This window comes from Porites lutea, chromosome 5 (genome assembly GCF_958299795.1).
Source record: "Porites lutea chromosome 5, jaPorLute2.1, whole genome shotgun sequence".
Classification (NCBI taxonomy): Eukaryota; Metazoa; Cnidaria; class Anthozoa; order Scleractinia; family Poritidae; genus Porites; species Porites lutea.
In genome coordinates, this window is record NC_133205.1 from 31,281,542 (window position 1) to 31,294,524 (window position 12,983).

At 40.2% G+C, this 12,983-nt stretch overlaps 1 pseudogene; it reads right to left on the reverse strand.

The window, feature by feature from the left end:
- LOC140936662 (potassium channel subfamily T member 2-like) overlaps positions 1-12,983 on the reverse strand; it is a 59,920-nt pseudogene that overhangs the window by 7,728 nt on the left and 39,209 nt on the right.

The window sequence follows — 12,983 nt, forward strand, 5'->3', positions numbered from 1 at the left end:
AACAGACAAAGAGAAAAGTGGCGCTATTTTGATTCCTTATTCTAGCTTAGCCTAATTTAAGCTCCATCCATGTATCGAATGCTTTTTTCCTTTCGTATTTTAATGATTCAGGATTCAATGCGTTTACAAAAATGTACGTTTAAGATTACATACTCTCTGAATACCAACAGACTGAGAAATAACCAATAATGCCAGTGGTTATTCAAGCGGCTGTGAAGCCTCTTTAACTCATTAACTCAAAACCTTTTTGTGATGAATTTCTTCGACGTTATTCTCAAAAAAACTATCAATTAGTGCTTTAAACGTTTTAGTAAGTGTATGACAGCGAGAAAATCAAACTTAAATCTTTTATATAATAAAAATAGAATTTAGTAACCTGGAATAACAGGAGTATTTCTAACAAAGGCAAGTCCGCTTTTTAATCAAATCATGTACGAAAAGGGATAATTAGAGTTGGCGAATTACTCACTGGTTAAAAACGGTTAAAGGTTTGTTTATAGTGGCAAGGGTACTAAGCTTATCCAGCTAAAGTTTATAGGCACTCCACCCATGTAATTAGAAACAAATAATCCAAATAGAACATAACAGGATTAAATAAAACCCTACTGGCAGAAGGAAACTAGTTGGCTATACAAACTTACGACGTAAGCTTGAAAGCGAGGCCTAAGGCCCAAGCTCTTGTTTTCGCTGACCTATGTACTATTTTTGAAGTTTGCGGGAAATCGGGTGGCCCTTAGGCCTCGCTTTCAAGCTTACGTCACATGTGTGTATTTAAAGCATGGCCGAAGATTTGTCTTATGGACGACCGAGAACAAATTCAGCAAGTGGTCGGAGCTGGATTCGAATCCTGGACCGTCGGATTTCGAGTCCAACGCACTGACCACTCGGCCACGCTTCCTCCAGACAAGGCACCATTGATTACCACAGGTTGGCTAGTAAGCTTTTTTTATCTCCCTCCCTTGTGTTTAGTTGGTGCCCTTCTTCAAAACGGGTGTCAGTCCTTGAAAATGAACATATATATTAGCTCGTTGAAATGTCACCTTTTATTCTTGAAAATCAGATCAAGTTAAAAATGAATAGGTCACAAAATTCTAATAAGTAAACCTGCTACCAAGGACCGTGTGTGAAGAACTGCGTTGTACTCGGACAGCAATTCAACAACATCCCAGCAAAAGCCTTTTTTAACACGATATCGTTGGATTGGAAAGAAATCTATCGTTCAAATAAGAAACAAAGTAAGGTTTCACTGTGTAAAATGAGGTAATTTATAATATCGAATAATAGACAAATCGATGCACCCCGTTGAATGGGCCAAGGTCGGTAAAGTTTGATTTTAATCCTGTTAGTACGTCACAAAGGGCACAAAAAACATTGGATCGCATACGATGAATTTGTGTATTGTATTAAGGCAAAAAATATTCAGTTCTTACCCCAGAAATATCCTTCCGAAGAAGACCGATAGGAATTTCGCAGGTTTTGGAGCATAGTCTCTTAAAAAGTCTTCCATAGGTCTCTATCCCTACTCGATCACCTGTCACTTTGAGCTGAGATAAAGGAAATGGTGAATGGTTAAATGAAAAAATTGAAATATTGTTATTAAAAATGGAAGTAGATTTTAAAATAAGGTTGCGCAACTATTTTTAACGGGGCTATTCTCGCCAAGAGGGCACACATTTTCCTGTTTGTCATTAGAAATCGAAACTGTCTTTCAAGCAAAGTTTAATGGAAAAGGCCGATGCTCAGAAACAACTAGTTCTTTTGAGGGATAACAATGGGGTTGTGCCATCGCCAATGGCAAGATCTAAACATGTATGTTGATCCTTTTAAGTAAACTAACAGTTCAGTAAAGGAAAGTAGAGAGGAATTGTTTATCCAGGTTCTCTTGACCGTTCTGTCACAAATTATAGTTTCTTCGATTCTTTCCGTAGAAAAAATAGAGAACACATGATGAGGATTGATGTATTCTGGAAAATCAAGTGAATAGTACAACGAGACAGGGGGTTAGGCGATTTGGGATTTTGCTGTTTTATAGAACCGAGGTCCGGTAAAGAACTGTGAGCGTTATTTTCTTAACTTATATTTCGACCTCCACCCTGTCACGCCGTAGGAATGAATCGTTACCTACTTGTCAACACACATTTTTGGGATCGGGATTTAAAGGATTTAGGGAACATTTTGTTCGCGACGACGGGATTTAATTATTCCATGGGAGACTCTCAACTGAAGAATTGTTGGTTCCTTACTGAAGACAAGTATCCCGAGTCTAAAGCCTGTTGGCAGCCTAACATCAGTCTAACCAAGTCGATCATGTAATTCTTCACAAATGCCTGAAAATAAAAAAACCTTTAGCTGCTCTAATTAAAATCACTGAAATTACACGTACGATGCCCAATTTGCTCTGAATGAATTATCTTTGGCAGTCAAATTAAATCCCTCGATTGGAGACCTTTGGTTTTAGCAATTGCCTTCCTTGGTCAATTCTTCGTAGCTAGGTGAATTAAAAATGTTTAGAATGCATCACAGAAATGACACAGTGCCAGAGCTCACCCTTGTTTACAATAATGGTAACAAGAAGTTGTAATTACCCAAAACACTGGGGACTATGAAATGTAAGCTATGCCCATGTGCGTTCACTGGGTTTCCTAAGACACCTAGCCTAACAACAATCAGACTATGCTGATAGCGCTAGTCTTAATTCGTATCATAAACGTAATGTCATATGCTGTTTCGCCACTTGCATTTTTACACTGTGTATATTCTGGATTTAACCTGGTAGAGAAGAGTGTCTAGCATGTCAATGCTGAACACATGTCCAGCAGCAAATGGTTCGCTGAAAATGTAGTTGAGATGGTCCTTCTTTTGCAGGCTGGGTCGCTGCAACAATAAAAAGAAATATGACTCGTGTGAGCAACAAATACCTTTTCAGAAGAACTTTTAGCTTCCCGTGATCACGTTATCACTTTTGTTAACTGTACCTCTCGTGTGTTGGAGACGCAGACGATCGTAGATTCACTCTGTATTTCCGATGGAAGAAAGTTGAACTTCATGAAACGCATGTTAGAAGCGTATGTTAGCTCAACAATCAGAGTTGTTCTTGGAAAGCATCTGGAGAAACAATCAGAGTGTACGTCTTATGTTTATAACTGTTTGCCAAAGAAGTGTTCACACTCGCTTACCAAGGAAATAATAATTGAATTAAGTTATAATCTGCGATGTTTCCGAGTTACGGTTTCCCTGAGCAATATAGAAATATATAGGTTTGGGCAGAAGAAACACAGTCTACCTGTAAATATTCTGTACATCCACTATTGTAGTGGCATCTGCCATGTGATCTTCGTCGGAGGTCTGACCACGGGACCCAAAGCCTACCACCACTATGCTATGAGCATGAAGACAACCAACTTCAAGAAGGTCGTCCAAACTACGAGGAAACATATTGACTGTTGCTAAATGGGATGTTTCATGATTTAAAGTGAATGTCACATCAACAGTTTAATTGCTCTTCATCAAAGGCATCCAGGAACTATTTTCTACCTGTTTATGGTTCCTATCATGTAATAGAGCATAGGAAAGTGACGAACCGCCATTAGGAAACCTTGATTTGGTCTGCAAAGAAACAAGTATGCATCACTAGTGGAATGAAAACCTGTCTAAACATTTTCAATTACAGACTAGACTCTGGAAAATGCAACGAAATTCTAAGAATCACGATCTCAGATACAACTCCGGACTAAGGGCATTTTCGTAAAATGGTAAACACATGTGTACATTTTAAGACCTCGTACAAAACAAACAGAACACCCTGTTACTTACTCTTCTTTAAGTAGAAGTATTATAGGTTTAAGTGTGCACTCTGGACGATGGTATGCTCTCAAAGGAAGAATGAAGTCGTAAAGGCCAGCTTCAGCTACAGGAGATGCAACAATGATCGCCCCATGCTGTATCTCGTGTAAGAGAGCACTGTCATTTACGTTCCTGTGTACACAGGCCTGACAAGAAAGTAAAACGACAGATTAGCAGCTGAACATTCAATAAGGACACATGTTAAGTTTCTGAACGAAATACAATGGTGCCATCGTTCAAATGAAACTTCCTTAGCGGTACTTTTACATCACTAAATGATTTGTAGTCAAAACGAAGTAAATATACATTAATCTACACTTTTAACTTGAATTTTACATTTCACTTCAAGCTTGATTCTTCGTTTTTCGTGGCCATTTTTATGTAAATAACTGTGCTCACATTGCGTGAGGCTCCTCCTAATACATGGAATAAACCCGAAATCAGTTGTGAAAGTGCACGCATTTTATTGATAAACAGTTATTACATTCCGATGTTAGCCACAGCGGCAATAATTTATTGTCTTTTCCCTTAGATTAGGCTATTGCAAGTTACTCTTAGCCTCTTTAATATCAAAGCAAGATCTGCGCACAAATATTCATAACAAAAGCGTTCATCTCCCTCCAGTTTTATCTTCGTATTGTTGCTCTCCCTGGGCTAAGGGAATAAAACGTACCACAGGTAACCCAGGCTCACTGTTTGTGTCACTTACGGGTTTCATAACGTGAGTAAATATAGAAAACATAGGGGGCGAAGTTTAGGTCTTGAAATTTTTCGTTGGACCAGTTGCGATCCTAACAGCTTCGGGCCGCCATTTTAGTAGGTTAACGTAAGAGTTCTAGGGCGCCTGCTGGCTTCGCGTGGCTAGCTGGAGATGCTTCAGTGGTTTCAGGGTTTAGAGGAATTCATTTTCCACGAGCTGTGGTTTGGGGTCGATCGGAGCCGCGACGCTGCCGTCAGCCTCTTACCTTGCCCTAAACTATGTAGGAAAGATGAAGCAGACCGAAAGCCACCAAATTGTTCTGCCAAAGTCCATTGCTTGCTGTAAAGGCTGTCTCCCCATGGTCCATTTCACCCACTTTCACTTGCCAGTAGCTACTTTTAATATGTAAGGTTGATAACCCCGAGGAACCTGATAGTTATCGAGTTTGTTGTCAATCCCCGACAGAGGAGAGATCATTCAATTTTCGGCTATCAACACACAACTTAGTGAACCCATCTTTCTTTTTCATCAAGAAACGGTAACGACCTTGACCTGTTAGAAGTGTTTTTTTTTTCTTGCCGATGAATCTTCTCAACAGCTTAAGGCTTCCTTAAGCTGTGCCGGCGACAATCTTCACGGGGGCTGACGAACAGTCTATTTCATGTTCCACAATCTCAGTCCTTCCAAGAACTTGCCTCCCTTTCATATTGAGATGTTTAAAAATTCGCACAGGAGCAGGCACTTTTAAGTTCGTCTCAATTTCCTGGTCATTCCATTGATTAATTATAATTTCGAACTGAGAAATGTAGAACTCCCACTGCTATCAACTTTGGAGGTTTTTGAACAAGCTGCAGAGTGAGAAAGGCGATGAACTGTTGGGGATTTTGGGTGGAAGCTCTAGTTTAAAAGAAGCTTTCTACTTTTCCTTCCATCAATGCTCGGTGAAAGGCGGAATGCTCTTTCTGTCCTCCAACTCTTCAATTGTTTTTTAAGTCCCAAATTAAAGCCCCCTTCTGTTTCTTTGAGAATTTCTGTAACATCGCCTTGGGATGAACTTATTAAAATCGAGCGAATCTACATTTTTGTAAGTTCTCCGCCAAAACGATATTTTTCACCGTCATGTCATATTTTTGCACTCTGGGCACTGTCTCCAGTTCAATTGCTTGTACATTTACACGCATGCATTATTCTTCCAAGCGCTGGAATATTTCACTTACTTAAAGCTCAATTTTATTTTCTGCTGTTGCATTTTGTTGTCTATTTCATTGTTCTCTTTCCTAAAGAGTGTCGAGGCTCTTTGATAGCCCTAGCCTGCGTGGCAGGCCTAATTCTCTTCCCCTTCCCTTTCGAACGCCTGCCACCCAGGCTATGATAGCCCCCAATTCCGCTGTTGGCGCGGTCAAAGGAAACGTAGCTTCTTCCGCTTTGCTCTCAGCCTCTTATGCATTCATCGGCCATCCTAACTTTCACGTCCGTTTTACATTCCCTGTTTTCAACTAATTAAACGAACTCCGCTAATGAAAAGGTATCCCCTGTTTATTCCGGTAGCTTAACCGCCTCACTCACTCATCAGATCAAACGTCCGTACGCAACATTGGGAGACGCAATGAGACTGCAGTTTTCCAACAACATCTGTGCAGTAACAAGATTGATGTATGTGCATTAACTGAGACTTGGCCATCCTCGGACGATGAGGCGGTTAGAGCTGAATGCACTCCTATTGGTTACATGCTTCATGATCAAATACGCTCTCACCGAGGTGGGGGTGGTATTGCTCTGTTGTCTAGCACAGAACTGTCCGTGACCCTTCACACCGCTGGGGAAAAGACCTCGTTTGAGTTTGCTGAATATATTGTCATCGTAGGAAACAACAAAGTCAAGGTAGCCATTATCTATCGGACACCGTACTCTGATAAACACCCAGTAACGGTAACCACCTTTCTCAGCGAATTTGCTGAATACCTAGAATCATTGTGCTGTCATCTGAACGTCTCCTCATTGTAGGAGACATGAATATTCATGTGGACGTCCCAGATGATGCCGACGCTATAAAGTTTTTAGATCTCCTGGAGTGCATGGGGCTAACACAGCATGTGATCACACCAACTCACCGTTCTGGACACACTTCAGACTTGCTCATTACACGGGTCCTGGATGGCCTTGTTCAGACCTCGCCCATCTCTGACAGTTTCTTGTCAGATCATTGCACTGTTCTATCTAAACTAACTCTCCGTATGCCGGCTACAACTGTTAAGGAGGTCTGCTACCGGGAGACTTAGGCTATTGACATTGAATCGTTCAAGGATGATCTCAGGAAATCGAGACTATGCCAGGACCCAACCGATGCACTTACAGACCTTGTTTTCTGTTACAGTTCAACCATGACCAGCCTGTTAGATAAACATGCTCCACTTCAGAAGAAGACTATCACGGTTCGTCCGCGGGTTCCTTGGTTCAATAACGAAATCAAGGAAGCCAAGCGTTTACGTAGACGGAATGAAAGAATATGGCGAAGGACAGGGCTCAAGTCAGACAGGGTAAAATTCATCCAGGCACGCAATCATACAAATCACGTGATGGAGCAAGCATGGCGTGACTATTACTTCAATCTAATGAAAACGATTGTGATCAGAGAAAGCTTTTCAAGACGGCCAGTGCACTGCTAGGAGGGTCGTCACAGGAACAATACCCCAAACACTCTGACCCTGCTATGCTTGCTAATGATTTTGGGAGATTCTTTACACAAAAGATCGATGACATTCGCTCAAAACTGGATAGAATGGACCCCTCATCAAATCAGCCTGACTACTCGACCAGGAGCAGCGTCCAAGAGCACTCGTCTGAAGGTATCAAAAAACTGGTGCTGAATGCCTCAAACAAGACTTGCGACAATGACCCCTACCTACCAAGATCGTTCAAGACTGCATTAATGAACTCTTACTTACCATTAATTTTCCAGCGTGGTTAATCTTTCGCTCAGTAGTGGTCATTTTCCTGACATTTGGAAAGAGGGTTTAGTGAGACCAAAGTTAAAGAAAGTCAACATGGATTTGATAAAGAAAAACTAACGGCCCCTCAGCAATCTCGCATTCCTTTCAAAGAGCACTGAAAAGGCAGCTGCACTACAAATCTCTGATCACGTGTCGTTCAATCAGATGTTTCCAGAATTTCAATCAGCCTACCGCAAATATCATAGTACGGAGACTGCCTTACTGCGCATGCGCAACGACATACTCGTCAGCATGAACAAGCAACAAGTCACATTACTAGTGTTCCTAGATCTAAGCGCTGCCTTTGATACAGTAAACCATGATATATTACTGCGGCGCCCGGAATAGGAATTTGGAATTAAAGATCAAGCAGTAACGTGGTTCAAATCCTATCTGTCGAATAGATCCCAGCGTATTGTAATCGGCAGTGCAAAGTCAGACAGTTTTGATCTGAAGTTTGGTGTGCCACAGGGCTCCTATCTCGGCCCAATGCTGTTCTCCCTTTACCCTAGTGAGATTTTTGATGTCATTAGCCAGCACTTGCCAACAGCGCACAGTTACGCCGATGACACCGGTATCTATTTGGCATTCCATCCAAACGATGATTCCGATCAAGACGCCGCCATTGCAGCAATGGAAGCGTGCCTCTGTGACATCCGTAGCTGGATGATCAATGATTCCAAGACTGAGTTTATGCTCATTGGGGCGAAGGCGCAGCTACAGAAAACTAAAAGCGCTACTCTAACTATTGGCGAATCCATCATCTCTCCCAGCACGGAACCCCTTAGAAACTTAGGGGCCTGGTTTGACTGCCATTTCAACCTGAACTTTAACATAACCAAAACTTATAGGAGTGCTTTTTTTCATCGACACAATATTAGACGCGTCAGATAATATCTAAGCATAGAATCTGCCGAGAAATTAGTCCACGCTTTCATCACAAGCAGATGGGACTATTGTAACTCACTTTTATACGGACTACCCCAATGCGCCCTCACTAAACTGCAGCGTGTTCACAACGCAGCTGCAAGAGTTCTATATCTAGCACCACGATATTGCCATATAACACCAATATTATACGAATTACACTGGCTGCCTGTAACGTTTAGAATAGAATTTAAGATTATTACAATTACTCACAAAGCAATCAATGGAACAGCTCCTAATTATTTATCATCTCTCGTTAACTTTAAACCTAATTCTTCCTACAGCCTCAGATCAAATAACAAATATCTGCTTTCAAATCCAAACTTCAGGGCTCTCCCTACTCTTAGTGACCGAGCCTTTGTAGCCGCCGCACCAAAATTGTGGAATAATCTTCCGTTAGATCTTAGATGCACCTCCCGTTTTGAAGTTTTTAAACGTAATTTGAAGACTCAGCTTTTTAAAAAAGCCTTTTCTGTTGTAATTTATAGACTAGATAATTATTCATTCGTGTAATTTTGATTATATATTAATATATTTTTTGATCTTTAATTGTAAGGCGCATTTGAAAACTGTATAGTTGAATTTGCGCGGTATAAATAAATGTTATTATTATTACCCATATTTTGAACGCAGAGGCCAGCACAAAACCCGCTGCAATTTGAATAAGAGAGTTACTCCCATATGAAAAGGTGGGCACCAGAACTCATTTCAAGACAGAGACTCAACGGGTAATTCGTAAAAGGCCTTATGATTCTGGGATGGGTTGTTCAAGGCTGGGTTAAGATGACTCAAGGTTAGTGCGAAACTTCTTGAAATGTAAATTCAGTTGAACTGTTTTTGTCAACAAGTTGATGATTGGATGCTCTTAAAAGTAACAGAGAAAATTATCTGAGAAAATGCTTTTGAACAAAAGAAAAAGAAACCCGGGTTAAATTTAACCCTGTATTAAGCGCTAATTGGTCTTCGAACAATTGGGCTCTGCATTTTAAGCTAAAGGATTGAAACTTAAACTGAAAATACATGATATACATAGGATGTATATAAACTATATTAAATATCTTTTTTCGGCTCTTAATAAACTGACCTCATTTCGAAGCGGTAAACAGCAAGTTGTCTTAGGATTTTTAAGAAGATGGCATTTGATAATTGCATGACCAACATATGAAGAACAGGGTGGGATGTCAGCAACGTAACTGTAAACACATCAAACACAATCATAACTTCAGTAAGTAATAAGTCCAACTAAGAATACAGTAAAATATATCTTTTAGCCTGTTGTTAGGAGATCACTAGGCTGCTAAGAGAATTCTCAACTGTTGTGATTGTTTCAAATCACCATTAAACCAGAAAGGAACCATACATATTTTGGAATACCGTAGTAGCAGATTCATTAGAGCACTAGTAAATGGTGTGGGAGACATGACTTTGGAATGTTCATTTTGAGATTTCTAGCTCTTTTCAATGCGTAAATGTTATGACCAGTAGCACCGGTTAGTGCACAGCCTTCTTCCCAGGTGTGACCTCAAATCCATGTTATCGCTTCTTTCCTTTCCGCGTAGGGTCAAGGTGCATCAAATAGCCGCAAAACAGAGCACTGATAGAAAGACAAAGGGGAGAGGGGTGGGGGGGATAAAATGAGTGTACCATCCGCCTTAAGTTTGTTGGTTTCAGTAATATAACGAGTTACCAAGGTAAAACATGTGAGGATCTTTCCCTTGACCTTTTACCTTTAAAACTAGGAATGAAAGCGCATAGGCTGCATAACATTTTTTCGTTTCATGACCTTTATACCTTGGTGTTCTACTAGTGTCTTCAAGCAGATCCATTCCCTGTTCTGAAGCCGCTTCATCATCCTCTAAATCAGAATCGCACAATAAATGTGAGTACGATGACCTTCTTGAGTCTCCTACATGTAAACTAACTTCCATATTGCCTCCTTTTTCAAGAAGATCTCTCCCCGTGTTCAGGTTTGATCCCTATGGAGGAGGAGGAAGTAGCTTGATCACTGGGGATGCCATATTCAACAGCGTTTACTGGAGCTTCATCTAGATATTTCAGGTCTATTATTATATATAACGTTAACTACGGCAAAAACAAAAAACAGGAAATTATTTTCGTGTCCGAATTTTGAAGATACTTGAAGCCACACATTTTTCAAATATGCTCTTATAACATTCGAATGTGCGAATTTAACGTTCGAAGCACAAGCAAGTTTAGTTGGGGAGGTTGCCAACTTTATAGCTCTTCTTGAAGCATTAATGGCTTTCTCATCAAGAAGGTGTGTTATGACACACCTTTAACGAGAGCTGAAAGCAGAAGTGAGATATTTTTGAACAGAAAACTTAAAAAGCAATTACCTGAATCGACTGCATTTGTACACAGTTCAAGCGTTACAGAACCTGTCGTTATGGCTGAGTCATTTCTATGGCGCACCCTGTTCTTAAGGAGACCCACTGAGGACTGCTTGGGTTCTTTATATACTTTGAAGTGCGAGTCTTCCTCACTTGACATAGCAATGTAGTAACACTGATCATCATAATCCATTATATGGTTGGGGCCAGGGTTTAATAAAATCCGATAGCCTTTCTTGGCAGCAGAAATTGCAAAAAGGGTTGCTCCAAACCTGACAGGAAAGAATAACGTACTACACATGATCAGATATTTTGCATCTGTTGAATGAACAAAAATTTAAATCCACAATTCAAAAAAAGATCATGACATCTTCTCAAACTGTCTCAGGGAACAGTACCATTGATAAAGTTCTCCTGAGCAAACTGCTGATGAAAAAGCAATAGGAAATGACCGCTATATGGCCTTTTTGTGGAGTGTATTCAGTTCCATTGACAGTCAAACCCTTATTCATTATCACTTCCTCACTAGTCAAAATCATTCTATGTGATGTTGAGGCCACCAAGGTAGACTTAATGAATACAGCAGTTAGCAATAACCGAGTCCTTGAACCATGGAAACAGTTCAGTTAATCAGGCATCTACAAAAGGTCAGGTTATTGGTAACTCCTGAAAAATTAATTGAATTAATGCATCCACATACTTCTTATGAACATGAAAGGCGGTATGTGTAAATGTCTTGCCACAGTAAGGTCTGAACATCTTGCTGGCACCCAAGCGAATGTCATACATTTCATTTCCTGCACACTTGCCAAACATCTCATGCCAATCCTCTGAACCACGCCTTAAATGCAACAAGTGGTATTGAATACAGCACAAAAGTTTGAGTTGATAGAGTACATTGGCTCCTACAGAGACACAAAAGGCTCAGTGGATTGAGAGCAACAGTCTAAATGCTGTAGTCCTTCTCTAGTCTAACTGTACGTACACACATATGGTAACCACAGTTCTCTGCCATAGTAATGGCATTCTTTGAATCTTAGAAATGTAGTCAATAGAGTCACATAATATATTAATAGTGCATACAGTTGGAACTTCCCATCTCTCTTAAGGGCGATCCTCCATGAGCCCTGCAATAATTTTAGTCACCTCAGCAACTATTGGAGATCGATTCAATGAATATCAACAGAAGACGATATTTATTGTTCTTTGATTAAAACATAAAGCAGTGATTTTGTTACCTCTGCGTCCTGCGTCCCTGACACATAAAAATCCCCAAAGACGCAAAATATTTCATGGTAGGACGCAAAGATCGATCGATTGATCTGAATATGTGCATTTGTAGAAATATCCCCTTCTTGTAATTTCTGTGGCAGTTATCGTGGCTGTTGTTTAACGATGCATATGTCTTTTAGCCTTTACTGTGCTCAGTTTAAAATAGAAGGACTATATCTTAATTTCAGTATACTTTAATACAGAGTTTTGGAGTATCTTTTCAGGTTAACTATCTGGTTACATAAAGGCCGAATCATTTTCAATTTCGGACTCGTTTTTTTTTTGACTGGGACTCATTGGTTCTGGACTGGGACTCGTAATTTTTCACAAGATGAGTCCTAGGACTCACTATAATGATGAAGCACTGTCCAGTGGATAAGCTATCCACTGGACAGAGCTTTATCCAATGGATAGCACTATCCACCCTATAAGAAACTGAGACCTGGTTTCTAGTCCAGATGCTTTACCACTGAGCTGCGACAAAAAAAAAAACAATACTACGGTACAAACTATAATTATTGAAATCAGTCAAAACACAGACCATTGAAGGCTTCTTACTGTTCATGAAGTGTATGAAGAAGGAGAGTGAAAAAGGTGGAGATTCCTGGACAGATGCAGTTACTCGCCAACAATGCATGTTTAATCTCATCCTCACAAACCAAATGCTCTGAAAAGAACAACATTGCAACCACAGGGTTCTTAATACTTTTTCAATCAACTGTCCCACTTCTGTTAACAGTAGTTATAATGTTCTTCACAACTAACTGGCCTTGCTAAACGTCGTGTTAAAGTGCTTAATTCACTGCTGTAACACTTATTAATGAAACCCATGACAGTTGTTACGGGTCGACAATGAGAAAACTCAGTGATGATTATTCTTGACCAGTAAGGGTCCAGAGC